Source organism: Sphaeramia orbicularis, unplaced genomic scaffold (assembly GCF_902148855.1).
Source record: "Sphaeramia orbicularis unplaced genomic scaffold, fSphaOr1.1, whole genome shotgun sequence".
NCBI classification, from domain to species: domain Eukaryota; kingdom Metazoa; phylum Chordata; class Actinopteri; order Kurtiformes; family Apogonidae; genus Sphaeramia; species Sphaeramia orbicularis.
In genome coordinates this window covers 1-11,045 of record NW_021941722.1, presented here as the reverse complement: position 1 = coordinate 11,045, position 11,045 = coordinate 1, and the positions used below count along the sequence as shown (strand labels likewise).

General features: G+C 45.1%; 1 long non-coding RNA gene across 1 annotated transcript; it reads right to left on the bottom strand.

Moving 5' to 3' along the window:
* Positions 1–1,117: 1,117 nt before the first annotated feature.
* On the bottom strand, positions 1,118–2,731 carry LOC115416882 (uncharacterized). The gene is made up of 3 exons (XR_003935041.1): positions 2,621–2,731; positions 2,198–2,200; positions 1,118–1,850 (listed from the first exon to the last, which is right to left on the bottom strand). It is a non-coding gene; the product is annotated as an uncharacterized LOC115416882 (long non-coding RNA).
* Positions 2,732–11,045: the final 8,314 nt, after the last annotated feature.

Genomic DNA, 11,045 nt, shown 5'->3' with positions numbered 1-11,045 from the left:
ATAGAAACCTCGTGCACGGCTCTTGAGGCCCCTCCCACCTCCACACATATCCCATAATGATAATAATATCATTTCTGAGGCAAAAAGGAAAAAAGGAGGGGTGGGGGGTGGAGGGTGGGGGGTATAGCCCATAACAGTGCTCCTGTTCAGCTGGTTGCCATGGAGATAAGCAGAGGGTGGGGGGGGTTCCAGGCGGGGTCAGATTACCATGTAAGTCCAAATGCATAATAGTTGTGGAGGCTCCACCCCCAGCAGCGTACAGTCCGATAAAAGACCATGTGACCCAACATGTCTGCCAGCGCAGATAAGACCCCCCCCCCCAAAAAAAAAACAAAAAAAAACACCAAACATCTGGAGGGTCCCAAACGCAGAGGGGGGCCGACCTCTGACACCCCAGAGGTTAACGCTAACGTCCACAACCCCCCCACCCCACCCCACCCCAAAACCACCTCCCCAAAACCACCCCCCCACTCAAAACACCACCCCCAAAACCACTAAACCTGTCACTCAATAAGGGTTCACCTTCATTAATGAGGGTTTTACACCTACACATGACAGAGGCCAGTCCAGACCGAGACCTAGACCAAGGCCCAGACCAAGACCCAGGTCCAAACCCAGGCCCAAACCACAGACCCAGACCACAAACCAAGACCCAGTCCAAGACCCAGACCCAGGCCCAGACCTAGAAGCAGACCCAGACCAAGACCTAGACCAAGACCACAGACCCAGACCAAGACCACAGACCCAGACCCAGTCCAAGACCCAGACCCAGGCTCAGAACAAGACCCAGGCCCAGACCTAGAAGCAGACCAAGACCTAGACCAAGACCACAGACCAAGACCCAGACCAAGACCAAGACCACAGGCCCAGACCCAGACCACAGACCCAGACCACAGACCCAGACCCAGGCTGTCTTCGGGTGGATCGTCATCATTAACCCTTCGGTGTCAGTCGTCCTTCAAACATCTGCATCTGCGCCAAACTAATGTCCACACTTTGTTTTTAACTTTTTCAACATTTTTTGTATTTCATTCGAACCTGTTTAGAACAGATTCTGGACCTGAACCCACCACTGAGACCAGGACCAGTATGAAAGTCCAGCTTTCATTTTCTGTCTGTTCTGTGTTCTTCAGCTGAAGTCCACGGTTACATCCATGTACGGATGACTTATCAACATCTGCAAATGTTGTATGTGTTATTTAAGTTTCCGACAGTTTGTGGGGGCTCGTCCGGGATCATTAACGTCACTATAATCTAAGGGGTTGAAAAACAGAACCAGAACCTTAAACCTGCTTCAAATGTTAAGTGTTTAATTCAACTTGACCTTTTACATTTGTGATATCCACATCAAATAAATCGTCAGTGTTCGGAGAGTAAAGTTATGCAAATATTTGACCGAAAATATGACTTAGACAATTACACTACAGAGCTAACAATATATGTTCTCCGCATTTTTAAGAAAAAACGGTATTTTCCTATATATATAAAAAATCGTTCTAGGTCTTCAAAGGTTCAAACACCAGCTGTTTTGGACAAATCCTTCAGAAAATCAGTTTGATTTAATGTTAAATGTTGGACTGCGGCCTGAGGACATGACGAACACCACGGACTGAAGTTCACCGTCCTTTAATCTGAGACGACAAACCACAACATGAGTTCCATCGTGTTCGATCAGTTCATTTATCGCAGGCGTTTAATAAAACTTTGCATCATTAATGTGACGAAGTCCACGGTTACATCCATGTACGGATGACTTATCAACATCTGCAAATGTTGTATGTGTTATTTAAGTTTCTGACAGATTTTGGGGGCTCGTCCGGGATCATTAATATCACTATGATTTAAGGGTTCTCAAACTCCTGTTCTTTCAGGTTCCACATTCAGTCTGACATGATCTGCAGTGGAACGGACCAGTCAAATAAGAACAGAAGAACCCAGAAATAATGACAACTGACAATTTATGTCTGTGTTTTAATGAAAAAACAAACAAACATTAAATGATGAAAATACTCACTTTTATAAACTATCCAAACAAAACAGATGTGAAGAACCTGAAAAATCTGACATTTCTTCAGTAAAATCAGTGTAATTTTCTCAGTCTTCTTCCTCCACTTCTCATTAGTCCATGTGCATTCTGGATCAGATCTCCAAAGACACTAAACACTGAGGAACAGGAAGAAAAGAGTTCAAACTGGACTGACTTTAATACAGACATTTCAGGTTGGACACATTTGTTCAGGTTAGTCACATTTTATTGGTACAGGAGAGTTTGGAAATGGAAAGAGTTTCACAATTTAATGGGATTTTTTTTGCACCAAAACAAAGACAAACATTTGCAGTTGTCATTATTTTCAGACATAATGTCATATTATTTTCCCCATCAAACCCAGTTGTAAATCTGCAGTGGTTCTTCTGTGTGGGTTCTTCTGCTGTTCTTATTGGACTGTAGATCAGATTGGTCTGGATGTGGAACCCACACTAACATGAGTTCCACAGCCTGGACTGTGGAATTTAGACACTCTGTAAATTCATCCCAGGGGTGGGACTGGAACCTTTGGGGGGACACATTTGGGCCCCGGTACGCATGTTTGACAGCCCTGCTGTAATTTCAGGGGTTGACAGACTGAAGCAGAAGCTCAGACCTGCTTCAGATGTGGTATCTGTAAAGTGTTTGTACGTGTAAAGGGTTCTGTTCATCTGGGTTTGGAGGAGTTTAGACAAGAGCACTCAACTGGTGAGAGGTCAAAGGTTATATTCTCTGGATATAACATGACATTATTGATAGAAACAGAACGTTTATAAAAACGACAAAGCTCTCGGTTTTTGTTTTCGTCTCTAATAATGATACTGATCCCGGACGAGCCCCCACAAACTGTTAGAACCCTAAAAACCCATCAAACCCTTCAGATGTACAGACAGCTGTTTTCATGTGAGTTTAAACCCAGCACTCCTCTGATCCACTATCTGGTCCCTTTAGTCCAGAACCTCAGGTCTGGTTCTAGTCTCTGCTCTAGATCCTGTTCCTCTGACTCTGGTGACGTTTGAATAAACGTCTGAAAATGAGAAGAAATGGAGACAAAGAAAAGAAAACGTCTGCGTTGAATCTCATTCAAAGGTTTTTTTTATGATGCGTTCGAGGCTCCGCCGCTGCCTCAATAATTTACATTTACAGTGACGGGTGGGGGTCGGCGAGGGGGTGGGGGTGGTGGGTGGGGGGGTTATGAAGGGGGGGGGCGGTGCTTTGTTCAGATAGTTCACAACAGAAGTTTGTGATGCTTTCCCATCAGCCCTTGTGTGTGTTGTGTGTGCGTCAGTCACCTGAAGGAGGCGGGGCCAGTTTCAGATAGAAATACGACGTCGAGCTGTGAAGTGTGTGTGTGTGTGTGTGTGTGTGTGGGGGGGGGGGGGGGGGCACAAAAACAGAGCTGGGCCAGACCATAATACTCCCCCCATCCTTACTCCACCCCTCCCCCCTGCCTCAGACATCCCATAATATGTATCAGCCGCCCCCTCCCCTCCCCTCCCCTCCCCGCTCGACGTGCCACCCCATAATAATCACACAGCTAATTCTCCTCCACCCCCCCTCCCCCTCCCCCTCCCTTCATCACTTCCTGTCTACAGTGGCTCAGAATACCCAGCATTCCTCAGTGTGACGTCCTCTCCACTCACAGGGGTTCCACTCAGACGTTTACGCTCAAACGAAGCACAAAGTTCAGCCTGAGCCTTCACATCTGTCTGCAGTTGAACCGACAACTGAGAGAAAAACAGACCACCTGTCTGCAGTTGAACCGACAACTGAGAGAAAAACAGACCACCTGTCTGCAGTTGAACCGACAACTGAGAGAAAAACAGACCACCTGTCTGCAGTTGAACCGACAACTGAGAGAAAAACAGACCACCTGTCTGCAGTTGAACCGACAACTGAGAGAAAAACAGACCACCTGTCTGCAGTTGAACCGACAACTGAGAGAAAAACAGACCATCTGTCTGCAGTTGAACCGACAACTGAGAGAAAAACAGACGACCTGTCTGCAGTTGAACCGACAACTGAGAGAAAAACAGACCACCTGTCTGCAGTTGAACCGACAACTGAGAGAAAAACAGACCACCTGTCTGCAGTTGAACCGACAACTGAGAGAAAAACAGACCACCTGTCTGCAGTTGAACCGACAACTGAGAGAAAAACAGACCACCTGTCTGCAGTTGAACCGACAACTGAGAGAAAAACAGACCACCTGTCTGCAGTTGAACCGACAACTGAGAGAAAAAACAGACCACCTGTCTGCAGTTGAACCGACAACTGAGAGAAAAACAGACCACCTGTCTGCAGTTGAACCGACAACTGAGAGAAAAACAGACCACCTGTCTGCAGTTGAACCGACAACTGAGAGAAAAACAGACCATCTGTCTGCAGTTGAACCGACAACTGAGAGAAAAACAGACGACCTGTCTGCAGTTGAACCGACAACTGAGAGAAAAACAGACCACCTGTCTGCAGTTGAACCGACAACTGAGAGAAAAATAGACCACCTGTCTGCAGTTGAACCGACAACTGAGAGAAAAACAGACCACCTGTCTGCAGTTGAACCGACAACTGAGAGAAAAACAGACCACCTGTCTGCAGTTGAACCGACAACTGAGAGAAAAACAGACCACCTGTCTGCAGTTGAACCGACAACTGAGAGAAAAACAGACCACCTGTCTGCAGTTGAACCGACAACTGAGAGAAAAACAGACCACCTGTCTGCAGTTGAACCGACAACTGAGAGAAAAACAGACCACCTGTCTGCAGTTGAACCGACAACTGAGAGAAAAATAGACCATCTGTCTGCAGTTGAACCGACAACTGAGAGAAAAACAGACCACCTGTCTGCAGTTGAACCGACAACTGAGAGAAAAACAGACGACCTGTCTGCAGTTGAACCGACAACTGAGAGAAAAACAGACGACCTGTCTGCAGTTGAACCGACAACTGAGAGAAAAACAGACGACCTGTCTGCAGTTGAACCGACAACTGAGAGAAAAACAGACCATCTGTCTGCAGTTGAACCGACAACTGAGAGAAAAAAAGACGACCTGTCTGCAGTTGAACCGACAACTGAGAGAAAAAAAACCAGACCATCTGTCTGCAATTGAACCGACAACTGAGAGAAAAACAGACGACCTGTCTGCAATTGAACTGACAACTGAGAGAAAAAAAGACGACCTGTCTGCAGTTGAACCGACAACTGAGAGAAAAAAAAACAGACCACCTGTCTGCAATTGAACCGACAACTGAGAGAAAAAAAGACGACCTGTCTGCAATTGAACCGACAACTGAGAGAAAAAAAAACAGACCATCTGTCTGCAATTGAACCGACAACTGAGAGAAAAACAGACCATCTGTCTGCAATTGAACCGACAACTGAGAGAAAAACAGACCATCTGTCTGCAATTGAACCGAACACTGAGAGAAAAACAGACGACCTGTCTGTAATTGAACCGACAACTGAGAGAAAAACAGACGACCTGTCTGCAGTTGAACCAACAACTGAGAGAAAAACAGACTATCTGTCTGCAATTGAACTGACAACTGAGAGAAAAAAAAACAGACCATCTGTCTGCAGTTGAACCGACAACTGAGAGAAAAACAGACCACCTGTCTGCAGTTGAACCGACAACTGAGAGAAAAAAAGGCCACCTGTCTGCAGTTGAACCGACAACTGAGAGAAAAACAGACGACCTGTCTGCAGTTGAACCGACAACTGAGAGAAAAACAGACGACCTGTCTGCAGTTGAACCGACAACTGAGAGAAAAACAGACGACCTGTCTTCAGTTGAACCGACAACTGAGAGAAAAACAGACGACCTGTCTGCAGTTGAACCAACAACTGAGAGAAAAACAGACCACCTGTCTGCAGTTGAACCGACAACTGAGAGAAAAACAGACCATCTGTCTGCAGTTGAACCGACAACTGAGAGAAAAAAAGACGACCTGTCTGCAGTTGAACCGACAACGGAGAGAAAAAAAACCAGACCATCTGTCTGCAATTGAACCGACAACTGAGAGAAAAACAGACCACCTGTCTGCAATTGAACTGACAACTGAGAGAAAAAAAGACGACCTGTCTGCAGTTGAACCGACAACTGAGAGAAAAAAAAACAGACCACCTGTCTGCAATTGAACCGACAACTGAGAGAAAAACAGATGACCTGTCTGCAATTGAACCGACAACTGAGAGAAAAAAAACAGACCATCTGTCTGCAATTGAACCGACAACTGAGAGAAAAACAGACCATCTGTCTGCAATTGAACCGACAACTGAGAGAAAAACAGACGACCTGTCTGTAATTGAACCGACAACTGAGAGAAAAACAGACGACCTGTCTGCAGTTGAACCAACAACTGAGAGAAAAACAGACTATCTGTCTGCAATTGAACCGACAACTGAGAGAAAAACAGACGACCTGTCTGCAGTTGAACCGACAACTGAGAGAAAAACAGACGACCTGTCTGCAGTTGAACCGACAACTGAGAGAAAAACAGACGACCTGTCTGCAGTTGAACCGACAACTGAGAGAAAAACAGACGACCTGTCTGCAGTTGAACCGACAACTGAGAGAAAAACAGACCATCTGTCTGCAGTTGAACCGACAACTGAGAGAAAAACAGACGACCTGTCTGCAGTTGAACCGACAACTGAGAGAAAAACAGACGACCTGTCTGCAGTTGAACCGACAACTGAGAGAAAAAAAACCAGACCATCTGTCTGCAATTGAACCGACAACTGAGAGAAAAACAGACGACCTGTCTGCAATTGAACTGACAACTGAGAGAAAAAAAGACGACCTGTCTGCAATTGAACTGACAACTGAGAGAAAAAAAACCAGACCATCTGTCTGCAATTGAACCGACAACTGAGAGAAAAAAAGACGACCTGTCTGCAATTGAACCGACAACTGAGAGAAAAACAGACGACCTGTCTGCAATTGAACCGACAACTGAGAGAAAAACAGACGACCTGTCTGCAGTTGAACCAACAACTGAGAGAAAAACAGACCATCTGTCTGCAATTGAACCGACAACTGAGAGAAAAACAGACGACCTGTCTGCAATTGAACCGACAACTGAGAGAAAAACAGACGACCTGTCTGCAATTGAACCGACAACTGAGAGAAAAACAGACCATCTGTCTGCAATTGAACCGACAACTGAGAGAAAAACAGACGACCTGTCTGCAATTGAACCGACGACTGAGAGAAAAACAGACGATCTGTCTGCAATTGAACCGACGACTGAGAGAAAAAAAACCAGACCATCTGTCTGCAATTGAACCGACAACTGAGAGAAAAACAGATGATCTGTCTGCAATTGAACCGACAACTGAGAGAAAAAAAAACAGACCATCTGTCTGCAATTGAACCGACAACTGAGAGAAAAACAGACGATCTGTCTGCAATTGAACCGACAACTGAGAGAAAAAAAAACAGACCATCTGTCTGCAATTGAACCGACAACTGAGAGAAAAAAAGACGACCTGTCTGCAATTGAACCGACAACTGAGAGAAAAAAAAACAGACCATCTGTCTGCAATTGAACCGACAACTGAGAGAAAAACAGACCATCTGTCTGCAATTGAACCGACAACTGAGAGAAAAACAGACCATCTGTCTGCAATTGAACCGACAACTGAGAGAAAAACAGACTATCTGTCTGCAATTGAACCGACAACTGAGAGAAAAACAGACGATCTGTCTGCAATTGAACCGACAACTGAGAGAAAAAAAAACAGACCATCTGTCTGCAATTGAACCGACAACTGAGAGAAAAAAAGACGACCTGTCTGCAATTGAACCGACAACTGAGAGAAAAAAAAAACAGACCATCTGTCTGCAATTGAACCGACAACTGAGAGAAAAACAGACCATCTGTCTGCAATTGAACCGACAACTGAGAGAAAAACAGACCATCTGTCTGCAATTGAACCGACAACTGAGAGAAAAACAGACCATCTGTCTGCAATTGAACCGACAACTGAGAGAAAAACAGACGACCTGTCTGTAATTGAACCGACAACTGAGAGAAAAACAGACGACCTGTCTGCAGTTGAACCAACAACTGAGAGAAAAACAGACTATCTGTCTGCAATTGAACTGACAACTGAGAGAAAAAAAACAGACCATCTGTCTGCAGTTGAACCGACAACTGAGAGAAAAACAGACCACCTGTCTGCAGTTGAACCGACAACTGAGAGAAAAAAAGGCCACCTGTCTGCAGTTGAACCGACAACTGAGAGAAAAACAGACGACCTGTCTGCAGTTGAACCGACAACTGAGAGAAAAACAGACGACCTGTCTGCAGTTGAACCGACAACTGAGAGAAAAACAGACGACCTGTCTTCAGTTGAACCGACAACTGAGAGAAAAACAGACGACCTGTCTGCAGTTGAACCAACAACTGAGAGAAAAACAGACCACCTGTCTGCAGTTGAACCGACAACTGAGAGAAAAACAGACCATCTGTCTGCAGTTGAACCGACAACTGAGAGAAAAAAAGACGACCTGTCTGCAGTTGAACCGACAACTGAGAGAAAAAAAACCAGACCATCTGTCTGCAATTGAACCGACAACTGAGAGAAAAACAGACCACCTGTCTGCAATTGAACTGACAACTGAGAGAAAAAAAGACGACCTGTCTGCAGTTGAACCGACAACTGAGAGAAAAAAAACAGACCACCTGTCTGCAATTGAACCGACAACTGAGAGAAAAACAGATGACCTGTCTGCAATTGAACCGACAACTGAGAGAAAAAAAACAGACCATCTGTCTGCAATTGAACCGACAACTGAGAGAAAAACAGACCATCTGTCTGCAATTGAACCGACAACTGAGAGAAAAACAGACGACCTGTCTGTAATTGAACCGACAACTGAGAGAAAAACAGACGACCTGTCTGCAGTTGAACCAACAACTGAGAGAAAAACAGACTATCTGTCTGCAATTGAACCGACAACTGAGAGAAAAACAGACGACCTGTCTGCAGTTGAACCGACAACTGAGAGAAAAACAGACGACCTGTCTGCAGTTGAACCGACAACTGAGAGAAAAACAGACGACCTGTCTGCAGTTGAACCGACAACTGAGAGAAAAAACAGACCATCTGTCTGCAGTTGAACCGACAACTGAGAGAAAAACAGACGACCTGTCTGCAGTTGAACCGACAACTGAGAGAAAAACAGACGACCTGTCTGCAGTTGAACCGACAACTGAGAGAAAAAAAACCAGACCATCTGTCTGCAATTGAACCGACAACTGAGAGAAAAACTGACGACCTGTCTGCAATTGAACTGACAACTGAGAGAAAAAAAGACGACCTGTCTGCAATTGAACTGACAACTGAGAGAAAAAAAACCAGACCATCTGTCTGCAATTGAACCGACAACTGAGAGAAAAAAAGACGACCTGTCTGCAATTGAACCGACAACTGAGAGAAAAACAGACCATCTGTCTGCAATTGAACCGACAACTGAGAGAAAAACAGACCATCTGTCTGCAATTGAACCGACAACTGAGAGAAAAACAGACCACCTGTCTGCAGTTGAACCGACAACTGAGAGAAAAACAGACGACCTGTCTGCAGTTGAACCGACAACTGAGAGAAAAACAGACCACCTGTCTGCAGTTGAACCGACAACTGAGAGAAAAACAGACCATCTGTCTGCAGTTGAACCGACAACTGAGAGAAAAACAGACGACCTGTCTGCAGTTGAACCGACAACTGAGAGAAAAACAGACGACCTGTCTGCAGTTGAACCGACAACTGAGAGAAAAACAGACGACCTGTCTGCAGTTGAACCGACAACTGAGAGAAAAACAGACCATCTGTCTGCAGTTGAACCGACAACTGAGAGAAAAACAGACGACCTGTCTGCAGTTGAACCGACAACTGAGAGAAAAACAGACGACCTGTCTGCAGTTGAACCGACAACTGAGAGAAAAAAAACCAGACCATCTGTCTGCAATTGAACCGACAACTGAGAGAAAAACAGACGACCTGTCTGCAATTGAACCGACAACTGAGAGAAAAACAGACGACCCGTCTGCAATTGAACTGACAACTGAGAGAAAAAAAGACGACCCGTCTGCAATTGAACTGACAACTGAGAGAAAAAAAAACAGACCATCTGTCTGCAATTGAACCGACAACTGAGAGAAAAAAAGACGACCTGTCTGCAATTGAACCGACAACTGAGAGAAAAAAAAACAGACCATCTGTCTGCAATTGAACCGACAACTGAGAGAAAAACAGACGACCTGTCTGCAGTTGAACCGACAACTGAGAGAAAAACAGACCACCTGTCTGCAGTTGAACCGACAACTGAGAGAAAAACAGACCACCTGTCTGCAGTTGAACCGACAACTGAGAGAAAAACAGACGACCTGTCTGCAGTTGAACCGACAACTGAGAGAAAAACAGACCATCTGTCTGCAATTGAACCGACAACTGAGAGAAAAAAAGACGACCTGTCTGCAATTGAACCGACAACTGAGAGAAAAAAAAACAGACCATCTGTCTGCAATTGAACCGATAACTGAGAGAAAAACAGACCATCTGTCTGCAATTGAACCGACAACTGAGAGAAAAACAGACGACCTGTCTGCAATTGAACCGACAACTGAGAGAAAAACAGACGACCTGTCTGCAGTTGAACCAACAACTGAGAGAAAAACAGACCATCTGTCTGCAATTGAACCGACAACTGAGAGAAAAACAGACGACCTGTCTGCAATTGAACCGACAACTGAGAGAAAAACAGACCATCTGTCTGCAATTGAACCGACAACTGAGAGAAAAACAGACGACCTGTCTGCAATTGAACCGACGACTGAGAGAAAAACAGACGATCTGTCTGCAATTGAACCGACGACTGAGAGAAAAAAAACCAGACCATCTGTCTGCAATTGAACCGACAACTGAGAGAAAAACAGATGATCTGTCTGCAATTGAACCGACAACTGAGAGAAAAAAAAACAGACCATCTGTCTGCAATTGAACCGACAACTG